The following is a 14,325-nucleotide window of genomic DNA, read 5'->3' as shown; positions in this document are numbered from 1 at the left end:
GAATTTTGCAAGTCGCGCTATGGCGGATCAAGACGGCTGGGGTCCGGTAGGGGAGAGTGAAGCAGGGTCGGTCCAGGACCAAATTGAGGGACAAGAGGAGAGCGAAGCAGTGAGGGCGGCAGGTTCGCAAAATAGCGCCGTCACGCACGAAGTAGCGGGCGCGCAAAATGGCGCCTCGCAAGAGCGCGTGGTAGCCGAGGCCGCTGTATCAACGAGCTTTAACATGCAGCCGATTGACATGCAGGCCCTCATTGCGCAGTTACAGGCAGCTGTACAGATGAGTATGGGGAGCCAAATTGAGCGATTGGGTGAGCGGATGGGGAACCGGATGGATGCTCAGAGTGAGCAAATGAGGGTTGATAGTGGGCGATTAGAGGGCCAAATGAGGGGTACCGGTGAGGGATTAGAAAAGAAATTTGAGGGGTTAGACAACGGGATAAAAGAAGTAAAGAATGGGTTAACGGGGGTAGAAAACAGAATGGCCGCTCAAGAGAATCAGATAGAGGGAGTGAAACATGGGTTAACGGGGGTAGAAAACAGAATGGCCGCTCAAGAGAATCAGATAGAAGGAGTGAAACATGGGTTAACGGGGGTAGAAAACAGAATGGCCGCTCAAGAGAATCAAATAGAGGGAGTGAAAAATGGGTTAGAGGGGTTAGAAAACACCATGGAAGGCAAATTGAGGGACATGAGGGACCAAGCGGAAAGGGAAGTTAACCAAATGGGGCAGCAGATAGAGGGGGTCAGAATGGGGGTAGAAACCAAACTGGATGCTCACAGGGAGGAAATGGAGCAGATGAGGGTGGCATCTGGGCAGGAGATGCAAGTGATGGGAGAGGAGATCAGAAGAGGAGTGAGTGAGGAGGTCGGAGGAGTGCGCGAGGAGGTGAGGCACTGTAAGGAGCACATGGAGAAGGAGGTGAGAAAGGGGACTGTAAAGTTACAAGGGGGCATAGAGGACCTGACGCAGGAGGTGGAGCAGCTGACGGTGGGACAGACGGAGTTAGTGGAGCAGGTTCAAAGGAACACTGCGGTAATAGGAGGGTTAAAAGCGACACAGAAAGAACTAAAAGACGACTTGATAGCGACGAAGAAGGAATGTCAGATGGTACGTGAGGGACTGACAACGAGGTTGGACGAGGTGATAGAGGTAATGGAGACGAAGGACCGGCAGGTGAGGACGCACATGGAAACGGTCAAGGTAGCCTTGGAGGACGAGCTTGAGGAGACGTACCGGGGAATAAAAGAGGTGAAGCACAAATTAGAAGAAGTGGAAGAAGGGATGAGCGAAATTAAGAAGCGACGGAGAGGGGATAAGAAAGAGATAAAAGAGGAGATAAAAGAATTGGTCCAAAGTCTGTGTTTGGATCGTGATGATGTGCTCATTAACCGGATGAGGGATTCGCAGGTGATGGAGGAGAAGCGAAGAGGAAGAGGACCCGGTGTAAGTGGTGACCAATATGGTCGTGCGTATGATGCGCCAGGGGATTTAAGAAGCTTGGGGGTCGAGATGGACCCGGGTGTTCGTGAGAGGCCGTGGGTGAAGTGTGCGACAGGTCTGGTGTGCGAAAGAGGAGGTGTGCAAGAAAGTCCGACTCTGGGGTGTGTGAGGAAAAAGTGCGTGCCAAGGAGTGAGGGTGCTGGCGAGAGTGAGTCGGTCGTAGCGCGTGTGCGAGGGAGCACATGGAAGCGTGCTGTGGTGAGTGTTACAGAGGGTGTGACGGGAGAGTGTGCGCGAGGAAGGTGTGTGACGGACAGGTGCATGGGGAAAGAGTGCGCTGTCAAAGGCAAGGAAGAATGCACACCTGTGGTGAGTGTTACAGAGGGTGTGACGGGAGAGTGTGCGCGAGGAAGGTGTGTGACGGACAGGTGCATGGGGAAAGAGTGCGCTGTCAAAGGCAAGGAAGAATGCACACCTGTGGTGAGTGTTACAGAGGGTGTGACGGGAGAGTGTGCGCGAGGAAGGTGTGTGACGGACAGGTGCATGGGGAAAGAGTGCGCTGTCAAAGGCAAGGAAGAATGCACACCTGTGGTGAGTGTTACAGAGGGTGTGACGGGAGAGTGTGCGCGAGGAAGGTGTGTGACGGACAGGTGCATGGGGAAAGAGTGCGCTGTCAAAGGCAAGGAAGAATGCACACCTGTGGTGAGTGTTACAGAGGGTGTGACGGGAGAGTGTGCGCGAGGAAGGTGTGTGACGGACAGGTGCATGGGGAAAGAGTGCGCTGTCAAAGGCAAGGAAGAATGCACACCTGTGGTGAGTGTTACAGAGGGTGTGACGGGAGAGTGTGCGCGAGGAAGGTGTGTGACGGACAGGTGCATGGGGAAAGAGTGCGCTGTCAAAGGCAAGGAAGAATGCACACCTGTGGTGAGTGTTACAGAGGGTGTGACGGGAGAGTGTGCGCGAGAAAGGTGTGTGACGGACAGGTGCATGGGGAAAGAGTGCGCTGTCAAGAGTAAGGGTGAGTGCGCTGTCAAGAATGGAGGTGAGAGTAGTGAGAGTGACAAGGAGAGTGAGTTGGTTGTGACAGGTGAGCGAGGATGTACACCTGGGATGGAAGGATGCACACCTGGAATGGTAGAGCGTGAGTGGGAATGCACGCTGGAATTGGTAGTGAGGCACGTGGTTGGGTGTGCGAATGAGGGCACACCTGTGATTGTCACAGAGGAGGTGACCGAGAAAGGGGCGCGAAGAGGTGTATTGGTGAGGTGTGCTACCAACGATTGTGTGCCAAAGTGTTCGGTGGTCAGGTGTGTGACCAAGGCTGTGAGTGGAATGGGTGTACCTGGGTGTGTAAGGAACGGTACAAGGAGAATGGGAACAGCTGCATGTATGAGCAAGGAACGGGCTGCGGGGTGTAAGCATGCAGGTGAAGCATCGACGTTACACGGGTTAAAGGTCAGGTCGACTTTTAGCCGAAGCGGGCCCTCGGTGCGTGCCGGGCTTCGCGTGCCGCGAGAACCAGCGGGGATCCGAGCCACGGCGGGTTCGAAAGAACCGCCGTGCGCGATCCACGCTGGGCCTCGCTTTGAACGGCCGCGTCCGTGCTCCACTAGGCGGAGCTGGCAGCCCGATAGAAAGGGTCGTCATGGCGACCACTTTTTGGTGAGACGTGCCGGCAGGTCTAGATCGGGGCATTGGATGGCTCCACGCCGAGGTGATGCGTGGGATCTCGGCCCGGGTAAGCCCCCGTCCCTGCACCGAGTGCCGGACGCATTCAGCCGCTGGCACAAAACAACCAGCATTCATTGTTTGGCTTTACGAAGCCGGGCTTTGGACAGGAATTGGCGCACCGAGAGGTATTAGTGAGTAGACTGGGTGATGAGGTTAGTGTTTTGGACCCAAAATTAGAGAAAAACAAAATTTGATGATTGGCAAGGGATTGGCAGTAGTGATTGGCAGATGATGGGCAGTGATTGGCAAATTTTTAATTTGTTGAAATTTGATGTGCAAAATTGGTAGTGAGAGACCCCCGATGTGGTGGGATGGCAAATCCACCATCCTTCCCATGTGGGGGGCAAAGGAGCAATAGCTTATGGGGTGTATGGCAGTGAAAACTAGCCCGGGTGGGTTAGGTTATATTGATAGGGATCTAGCGAAGATGACATTAGGTAACGTTAAGTTTAGTTAGTGACTGATACCTGTAGTGGGGACGCAGGTAGATTAGTGTGGATGATAATGACGTGGGAGCGCAATAGTTTAAAGGGACGACTGGGAAGCGCAAGTTTCAGAAGGGAGTAGTTAGCTGAGATGATGCCGTGTGTGTGCAACTGGACAGGTGTGTGGAGCAGTGTATGAGTAGTGAGTGTGTGGATCAGCGCGAATGCGCTTGGGGAGAGAAGGGTGCAGGTGGCACCAGGTGTGAGAGCACAGGTGTGCAGGTACAGGTGTGTGGAGAGAGTTGGAGTGAGTGGTACGGAGTGGTGTGCATGGTGCGAAGGTGTGGATGGGGGAAGAGTGGACCCCTTTCACGAGTACCCGGGGCGGGTAGTGTAAGTGTTAGGTAGAGGGTGCAGGTAAATTGTGGTTGGATATTGGCATTTGTGGTGCGGTTGCAGAATGGTGTTGTGAATGGGTGCATTAGTGTTGTGGAAATGGCTGGGCGTGTAGCCTGTTAGTGTGTGTAGTTGGTTGGGCACTCCACCACTGTGAGGATGTCGGCCAGGTGAGGCCGCAGGTGGGCTCTGGGAGCCGGTAGTTGTGAGTGGGTGCCTGAGGATCCCGGGTGTGGATCGGGCAGCCCAGTGCCAGAGAGGGCACGGAGTGGGGAGAGAGCCAGAGGGCCTTCCCCAGGTAGTTAGGTTAGGGTGAGGAGCAGGTAAGCTCGGAGGCAACTGCAGTGGTGGAGGTGTGCAGGTGGGTAGACCCACTGGGAGAGGTACACGCCGCAGCCCAGAAATTGTGCGAGGGCACCGGGAGATGAATCGGGGGAGTGAGACCCCAAATTGAAAAGCACCACAGTTTGGCCAATGGGAATTGGTTTTTAGAACCCATAGTGTAAGAGGGCCAATGGTTTGGCCGGAGAAAGACCCCGGGTAGTGTAAAGTTGTTAAAGTCATTTAGGAGATAGTTAGGATTGATGAACCTGTCGCACCATACGCAGCCACTTACCTGTGGTGATGATGATGACTCCACACCTGTGTTTTCTTTGTTTGTGGCAGGAAATGAGATTGCTGTGTGGATTTGTGAGACGCATCACGACGTGGATGAGACATTGGGGTGATTCCATCTCTCCCTCCCTAGGAGGGACTGATGTTGAATTGGTAATGGCAAATTTTGATGTTGAGTTGAAAATGGCAAATTTTGATGAGAGTTGAAAATGGCAAATTTGATTGGTTAGGAGGGAGAGAAGACGAATTTGGTATATGGGAGGAACGGGGAAGACAGTAGGGATGTTTGTTGATTTGTAAAGTAGATGTTTATGGGTAGTGTTGTGTTGTGTGGATACAGTAAGGGGTAAGGGAGGGGCCATGTAGGTTACCTGGTGGGGGGGGGGGCGTACGATAGGAACGTACCTGTCTCACCTGGTTCCCATGTGCCCCCAGTGTGCATCACCTTACATTGCGTGCACTTTTGCGCCCTTACCACCTTACTCACTTGTCTGCTTCTTTTGTCTCCCACCTCCGAGGATCTGGCTTTGGGGTAGAGAGAGAGGAGAGAGAGGTGCTGGCTGCGCAGTTGTGGGCCTGCACTTTCGCTGTTTGCTGCCGGGATCGATACACCATACGGACCGCAATGTTTGTGGCCACCCACAATGGACCGCAGTTCGTTTGCGGCCAAGCACCACCCGGGGATGGACCTATGGGTCAACGTGGCACCTATGCCATAAAGGTGAACCACTGTTAATTAACACCACTGAAGGCCACACGAAGAGCAAGAGACACCTGCAGGGTTAGGGGTTGTCGAATTTATTTTTATTCCAATGAACAATGGTGACTGCACCGATTGGCGGTGGGGTGGTGCTTTTGATGCTCGGGAAGGGTGCTCTGCACGTTATTAAAGGCCGTCGGCCACAGAGCACTCGTGGGTTGGTGTATCGATGCTGGCAAGCGCGCTCTCTCTATGCATAACATCTGCATGTGTTCCTCCAAAAACAGGTCCTGGATCGTAGTGTAAATAGCAGCGTAGTCTTGTAAATAATGCTCCCTACCGGCTGTATGTTTAGTTTGAGAATTCTTTCCGGATTCGGTTATCCTGTGGGTGTGTTTCTGTGAGGAGAAGGGTGCAACGTCGCAGGGGGACATATTTACTCATTTGTGAATATCTGTAAAACTGTCGCACTCAGGGTAGAGTTAATAGTAGAGGGAACTACATTGCGTGCCACACTAAAGTAGGTAAAAATTTATCGGGTCGGGACGCCCCGAGGGTAGAGAAGGGTGCAATGTTGCGAATATGGAATTTGGCCTCCATATCCGCTTGTAAATATTCCCCTATTTTCTCCAATACTCCCCAACTTGCCCCAATCCCCCATTCCCTAGTCCCATTGCATGTAAATAACAATCAGTAGAGCCGACCTTCCCCTTATTCCCCCATTAAATGTCGTGCCCAGGTCCACCGCACCACAAGTAGACAACTTTCGGACATCTTCCTAGTTATTCTTATTCTATGTCAGTTAAGGCCTCGTTTCCATTAATTATGACTCTTCGTTGCACCAGAATGTGATTATATGGCATCAGTAGTGAGTTTAGGACCTTTCCCATACCTCCTTCCATCTTCTTCCCCAACAATTACAACAACAACAGAGGAGATGGCGGCGGAGCGGGGGAGGATGCGTCCTCACACCGGCTCGATTAGCGCCATTGACAATACGCTCGAGACAACGCGCTCCAGACCATGCGCTCCACGGGGTTACCACAAAGGGGCTCCTTGTCAGCTCCTCGTCAAGGGCGGAGCCGGTAACCCCCCCCGCACGCACCCAATGAGAAGCAACGTGCCGATTCCACGAGGCGGAGCTAACGAGCCGAGGGCGTGTCACTCCCCGCCGGATATACGCGGCCCCGCGCCGGATGTGACGAGAGATTCGCCCCCAGCTGGAGAAAGAAGGACCTGCGAGCGCTGAAACAGATGCGCCTGAGTTTGGAGAGGCCTGAGAAAGAACGTCACCTCTGAGCGCTGCGACGAGACCTCCCCGCATCTCTGGACCGAACCGTGTACCCTGCTTTGAGCCAAGAGTGCACCTTGAGCCATCGCTATCTGCCTTTCCTAGCCATCAAACCCCGTGTGAGTCAGCCGTTGGTTGTCCCGTTTACCTGTCGTCTGTCCGGGAATAATATAAGAGTGTGTCTAAGTGCCTGTCTTTCAGTGATTATACCTCTAGCCCCTGTAATCTGACCTTTCCGTACGAATATAATCTCCTCCGGAGGTCTTGAGAACTGAACCCTTGGTGTCGTATTGTGTTATTGTAATCCAGCCGGGTGTCTTCTTTTTCTTATTGAGCCAGCATCGCGCGACTAGTCAACGTTCGGGCACAATCAGGTATAATATCGAGCATAATCTTGTGCAGACGTGGTCATCCCAAAACCGCTCGGTGAATAACATCCAAGCCACGTCTGTAACAATATATATATATATATATATGTATGTATATGTATGTATATGTATATGTATGTATATTATATGTATATGTATATATATATATATATATATATACTAGCTGAGGTACCCGGCTTCGCCCGGGTTGAATAAGAATAAGACAAATATATGATGAAAAGAACATGTATATTTTAGAGCAATATCACAGTACATTTCCTACATGACGTTTTTTCAATTTTCAATTTCTCAAAACCTCTGGGTATACAACATTTCTGGTTTTCTTACTCGGTGCCAAGACAAAAAGATTGCTTGGTTTTCCAACCCTCGAGCAGCCCACGTACAGCTGGCCATGGGCAAACACTTGTTCTGTGAAGTTCAGGCCTACAACCTTCATTGATTGCCCCTGTGCCAGAAATATGTCTTGAAATATTCCTGAAATAAGTTGTTGACCTTTTGGCCTATGTTAACCTCAAAAATAATTGGTGGTTTATTTCAGTGACCTGATATGCAAATCCTCTTCACATTTCAAGTCAATCGGATGAAAGTTGAGGATTTTAGAAATTAGAAATTGTTGTTGACTTTTGGCCTATGTTGCTCTTTTGGCCTATGGTGATCTCAAAAATAGTTGTTGGTTGAATTCAGTTTGCTGATATGTAAATCACATTCAAATTTCAAGTGAATCAGATGAAAATTGAGGATTTTAGAAACTAAAAAAAAGAGTGGATGACCTTTGGCCTACGTTGACCTTTTGGCCTACGCCGATCTCAAAAATAGTTGGTGGTTTAATTCAGTAAGCCGATATGTAAATCCTATTCAAAGTTCAAGTCAATAGGATGAAAATTAAGGATTTTAGAATTGAGGCTGACGACTGTTGAGAAACTCAGTTGGGGAGGTTTACTGCCTGACCTTCATGTCACTTTGTCAAGAGAATCATAATTTCTTTCATGACCGGGCAGCGAACGTCATTATGTGTGACTTTGTCACTCCTACGGACGTGAAAACATTTGTTTTCCTTAAAAATATATTTAAAATAAATAAAATAGTACATAAATTAACAATAAAAGAAGCTAAAAAACTATTTAAAATACAATAAAAAGCACATTAAAAAAATATAAATATGTACGTACAGTATACTGTACGTACGCGCAACCGCTGATTCTCATTCAAAACAGAGGCGACGTACAGTATTCCTTTACTGTGTCTGTGTTAGCCATGGGTCCGAAGAAGGATAATGCTAGTGTTGCCAAGCGTAATGTGGTTATGATGGACGATAAGGTAAATCTGATTAAAAGGTATGGAAAAGGTGGAAAAGTGTCGGTGATAGCGCATAGACCTTATCGCGAATCGGAACCGCAATGCGTCATGGGATCGGAAAGGGGCAATAGCGCCGCCACAAACTACACCATGGAATTGCAGCTGGCCCGGTTTTTTAAACCATTGATATTAAAATAAAAAGTAGCCTATAACCACCGGAATTTTATGCCGATTCCGAATCTGTCTAAAACTTTTCTCCGATGTGTAGTTCTTGAGTTATAAGCGGACATTCAGACAGACACACAGACACTCCTCCTTTATATATAGAGATATATATATATATATATATATATATATATATATATATATATATATATATATATATATATATATACATACATATATATGTATTTATTTATTTATATATATATATATATATATATATATATATATATATATATATATATATATATATATATATATACACAGACTTGGCATTTAATTTAATCTATATAATAATACCGTAAGGACTCGACTTTGTTATCCCTTTTACGCCGCACTCAGTGACCCGATGCCCACGGCACTAATGTTTTTACGATCTACGAACCGCGCTCTTTGTTTATCACGTACAGCCAGACTCGAAAAATCTGAATTAGTCGACTTTGGGGCCCAAAAGCATCCGATTAACGGCCGATACGACGCCATCTTTCGACGCCATCGTATTGGCGTCTGCTGGGCGAACGTGATGCGAGCCGTCCGCTGATTGGACAGTCGAGTGGTGTCATTAAATAATGGGCCGTGCTTACTGCTTACTGATATTGATCTGAAACTTGCAAATGGGCATGTATTGCAAAGCAATTTTCCTTCTTATATTGTCCAAGTCTAAAATACACACCCACACACACACATAAATCAGCTGATCGTCAAATCTGCATTCCCTACAACCAGTGATTACAGGTTTAATAAATGATTTTTTGACGTATTGACTCAACGATGTAAATAGGAAAGCATTAATTTAATTATTTCCTTCTTATTCTGTAAAAGCGGCCTCGACGGTATAGTGTGCGATTGCCCAAAGCAGGTTCTTATTTTGACAATCGTTAGTCGTACAACAAATACTTACGGAATATTAAATGGAAAAAAATGTTTCTTTCTTGAATATTTTAAAGCATTTTCTTTTTCATTCCACATGGTGTGTTACTTCCCTCCCTCTGTGGACAACCAAGTGCCGGCTTCCGGTGGTAGTATAATCCTCTGTAGCAGTGTAGGGTTTTATGAGCCAATGATTATGGTGCGGCGTATGTCGAGTCACAGCAGGATTTTATGAAACGCCATTTGAAGTTGTGAAAAAGGTCAGAGTACCTGCTAACATGTCAAGCTACAGCAGGGTGGCGCAGGTCAGTTATAGTTAATCAACGGATCAATGAGAATGTCCTTTACTGTATGTACTGTACTGTACCACATCGGTTAGAAACGCTGCCGCAGGAGATCTCCGATGGTCTTTACTTTAGCTTCTGTTTTGGATTCGGTTCCCACCTCCTGATACCTCGCAGGTGTGACGTCGCATCAGAGGACGTTAAGCCAGCTGTCTCATCTGATTGGACAGTCGAAGGCGACAGCAAGCTGTCCACTGAGTGGACAATCCAGAGCATGCATTTGTGCCGGTGTCGGCGATCGTTGTTCATATACGCACTCTTCATTCTCATCTTTCTTCCTAACTCTTACTCGGACAAGCAAATCCCCTATGCCATCCATAATGGTACACTCTATCCATACACCACATCCTCCCTTCCGTGGATGTTCCACGGGTTTCGGCTAGTCTATATAATAATAGCGGAAGGACTCGACTTTGTTATCCCTTTTACGCCGCACCCAGTGACCCGATGCCCACGGCACTAATGGATTTATGATTTACGAACCGCGCTCTTTGTTTATCACTTACATCCATACTCGAAAAATCTGAATTCGCCGATGTTGGGGCCTAAAAGCATCCGATTAACTGCCGATACAACGCCATCTTACGACGCCATCGTATTGACGTCTGCTGGGCGAAGGCGAAGCGAGCCGTCCGCTGATTGGACAGTCGAGTGGTGTGAACCAAATGGTCTTTTTATTCCCTTGAACATTTTAAATTAGGATATATAAGGAAACGTCTTTATCGTCATTTTAATAAAGTTAAATGGAGTGACGTTGCGATACTCGGGGTGCGTTGCATAAATCCTCGTAACTCAGAGAGGTGTAGCAGGTGGCGAGACGTAAGGAAGCTTAAAGATAACGAGCTGAAAACAGACGAACGATATGTCAGTCTCTTTCTACACCGAACGGAAATAAAAGTATGAGAGCGGGAAGGCATGGCCTGACCACTTCGAGCAGAGAGGACTGATTGGACTTAAGCTCCAATTTTTTCTCTTTAAGTTAACGGAAGAAGAAGATCCCATGAGCGCTCCCCTATGCCATCCATAATGGTACACTCTATCTAGAGTCCCTGTATATAGAGAGTTGTGTCAACTCAAATTTGGACGCCATTTTGTGTCTAAGTGTGTCGGATTAGATATACATGTACATTCGCGATATGGGGTGATATATTCTAAACCTGCTAAAAAAATTTTTACTACACATATTTAGTCTTATTATTACATACAGGTGATATTTGTTTTGTCAAAACTCAGCTATTGCCGTGAAAAAGAGCTGTGTGGTGATATTAAAAGTGGTATGGCAATGCATATTACAAGCCAACACTGCATATAAGAGCTAACATTATAAGTAAGACAAACCAATGCTGTCGTTCTCTGAATTTTAATAACTTTTAGAAAGGAGTGTGGGCATATTCAATATTTTTAAAAGGGTGCCGAGAGCAATTCCGGTGTAGGACTTCCAGCCGACATATAGTATAACACACTTAAAACAAATTCTGTACGTGGTATTGCCATATTTCTATAGTGTACAACTTTAGTTTTATCGACATTTATATTCAATTTCCATTGTAATGATTTAACAAGCTGCAAGGCAGCTTCTGTCTCTGACATAAGGAAAACGTCATCGGCATCTAGTAAGATTGAAACGTTCATTTATTACTACACCCTTGCCCAGAACTCTGATGGATATTGCCTGATCGATTAATATGTTTCATAGCTGGCGACTTAATTAACACTTAATTTTCGACTGCGCCAAGCCGTAATTAAACAGAGAAAAAAAACTTTAAAAAATACCTGCAGTGTGCATGGTTCGTCTAGTCGAACAGATATGGAAAAGCACAGATACGACGTCGTATTCACCATAACTTGTTTAATTTCACCAGGAACACGATGAGGCCAACACAGTAAACATTCAGTACAAAACTTGGTTCATACATTCAGTACAGAACATGATTCATACATTCAGACCGTAAGAAAACTCTGCCTGTAATACAACACTGACCAGACCAACACTTCATCCCACTACGTTCACTTCTCACAAGTGAAACTCATCACTACTCCGTTCACTCCTCACAAGTGAGACTCATCACTACTCCGTTCACTCCTCACAAGTGAGACTCATCACTACTCTGTTCACTCCTCACAAGTGAGACACCATCACTACTCCGTTCACTCCTCACAAGTGACTCATCACTGCTCCGTTCATTCCTCACAAGTGAGACTCATCACTACTCCATTCACTCCTCACAAGTGAAACTCATCACTACTCCGACAAGTGAAGACTTGAATATGACTACAGACGGAGAGACTGCTCACGATACGGCGAGAAGAGACCTCATCTGTCTTCTGCGATGAGTGCAAGAGACCTCACGACAGCCACGTGGATGAGAAGAGACCCCGTACGAAGAGATGAGACCCCGGGAGTTCACATGACCATTTCACTTCTTTCACACCACACACACAGCCTGCTTTCCTCGACAACACGTGTATAAAAGACAGTATTTCCTATCTCTTGCACCTATATTGCAGCCTCAACCAATTACAGGTTGCCACTCTGGTCACATGACCAACATCACACAACTTGAGCTCAATGTCCTCTGTCAACTCACAAGCGCTCTCTGCGCCTGACTGCACACGACACCATTTCCCCCACTCGAATGCCCAACACAAGGAAGCTCACACAGGCGACAAACCAGTCTATTTCCCACTATATAACAAATATACATAGAGAATAAGAGCGGACTTAAATTCCAGCCTTGTTTGACTCAACATCTATCGGAAACCAGTCTGTTAAAAAACCATTAATTCTTACACAGCATTTTACATTATCATACACAGAAATGAGAAATTTCATAATATTGCCATGTCGGCCAAGATTTGAAGTTTGTTCCACAACATGTCTCGTTGAATATGATCGAAGGCTTTAGAGAACCCTAAATATACTTAAGTTAATTCAGATTCACATTAATTGCTGCAAGTGATGTGGTAACATGGGATCTTGCGTGCAATCTTGTCATAGCAGTGAAGAGTAAACCAGCATGCGATCAGCTCAATCAGAAGTACTGTCAATGGCACAAGTGTCACAATATTGTCAGACTGGAACTGCATGAACAGGGTTTACTTTAAATTATCTACCAGTTTCCTCATTCCCATGCTCTTGCTGCCCAATTCACCGCCAGTCCTTGTTCTTGCATATTTCTTTTTACTTTCATCGTTCATTTTCTGGCAGTAGATGCGAAGTCGTACATTGATATACTTTGCTAGTATCTTCTGCTTCAGGCCGTGGCAGTCGGGCAGGTCGACGTCCTTTGTGCGCAATTCTACCCTTGTCAGTATTTCCTTCTTGATGTTGGTACCTGTGATCAAAGACGCTTCAACTTGGCGAAACAAAAACTCTGCACACAGTATCATGTCAAACACTTTGTTCGAGACCTGGACCAGGGCGCCTTCTCGAAACTCTTTCAACAGTGTGAGCTTGGATGACTGGTGGTCATGTTCTCCGGCTCCTTTAACTGCTTCCGTGAAGCACACAGCACAGTGTTTCTGACTCTTTTCAATACTGTGCAGACAGTAACCAGCCAGGTGATAAAGGCTAGCAAGTTCAGCAGATGATAGCTCTGTCATGTTCTGTGCATGGGAAAGATTGATGTTTGGCATATCTTTCATCTCCATTGGAATTGCTATTGGTTGGTTCAGAAATTCAGCCAAGAATGCCGAGTCATCGGCTTCGTAGCTGCCTGATCGAGCGACTTTCAGAAACTGGGCGCAACTGATGGTTTTCAGGGCGTACTTGAACTCTAATGGCGTTGGCACTGGTTTTCGAATTCGAACAACCGAGAAGAGATTTTCCAGGCAGTCCTGTGCAAGTCGCGATGTAAGCAAGAATTTGTGGCCAGCGTCCAGAAGATCAGAGGCTATGTCTATCACGGATGATGTGGATAGAATCAGCCCAGTTTGAATTGGCTTCCAATTGCCTCTGACACCGATCTTGATGGTCTGGAATAGCTTGATGGTGGAATGCAGGAATGCAATGGCTTCTTCATATTTTGCTATGTTCAGCTTGCTGAGGGCCATAACTGGATTTCGACTGGACATGATCTCAAACCAGTGATGCAGAGTCTCTATCAGCCACGCAGTTGTCACATTGTCTTGACTTCTCCCTTCATTATCGACCAGATACCTTATCGCGCTGCTCACATCATGGCTGATGACACGTGTGGCATTGCACACTTTCATTTTGTCGAAGTGTGTTGGGGTTAGGTGTGACATCTTAAGCTTTGGCGCCAGTTTCAGATCTTGATCATTCTGGAATTCAGCAAGGTCGCGAATAGGTTCAACACCTGCTTTAGAAGATGACAAAGTGTTCTCTTGTACTGTTTCCACAGGTAAGACAAATGACTGTCCATTGACGAGGGCAGATTTAATGTTTTTCAAGAGATGTGGCACATCAGCTAGGAAGTAGAGGAACTTGCTTGTATCTTGGGGATGTGGGATCTTGTTGACAGTGCGAGAATATTTCCCACACACTATGCCGAACTTTTTCCACATAGCGCGATTCACACTACCCATGTCGGTGGTCACAGACACCACATGCAATTTGATAGCTGTCGCACGTTGAATGATGTC

General features: G+C 46.9%; 1 protein-coding gene across 4 annotated transcripts in view; it reads left to right on the top strand.

The window, feature by feature from the left end:
- The window catches only part of NFRKB (nuclear factor related to kappaB binding protein), a 163,720-nt gene that overhangs the window by 29,268 nt on the left and 120,127 nt on the right, over positions 1 to 14,325 (top strand). The gene's annotated exons all lie outside the window — the stretch shown is intronic.

The sequence above is a fragment of the Myxine glutinosa genome, chromosome 7 (genome assembly GCF_964187855.1).
Source record: "Myxine glutinosa chromosome 7, kmMyxGlut1.1, whole genome shotgun sequence".
NCBI lineage: Eukaryota > Metazoa > Chordata > Myxini > Myxiniformes > Myxinidae > Myxine > Myxine glutinosa.
Note: the sequence above shows the minus strand (reverse complement) of the source record. Positions and strands in the feature narration are given on the sequence as shown.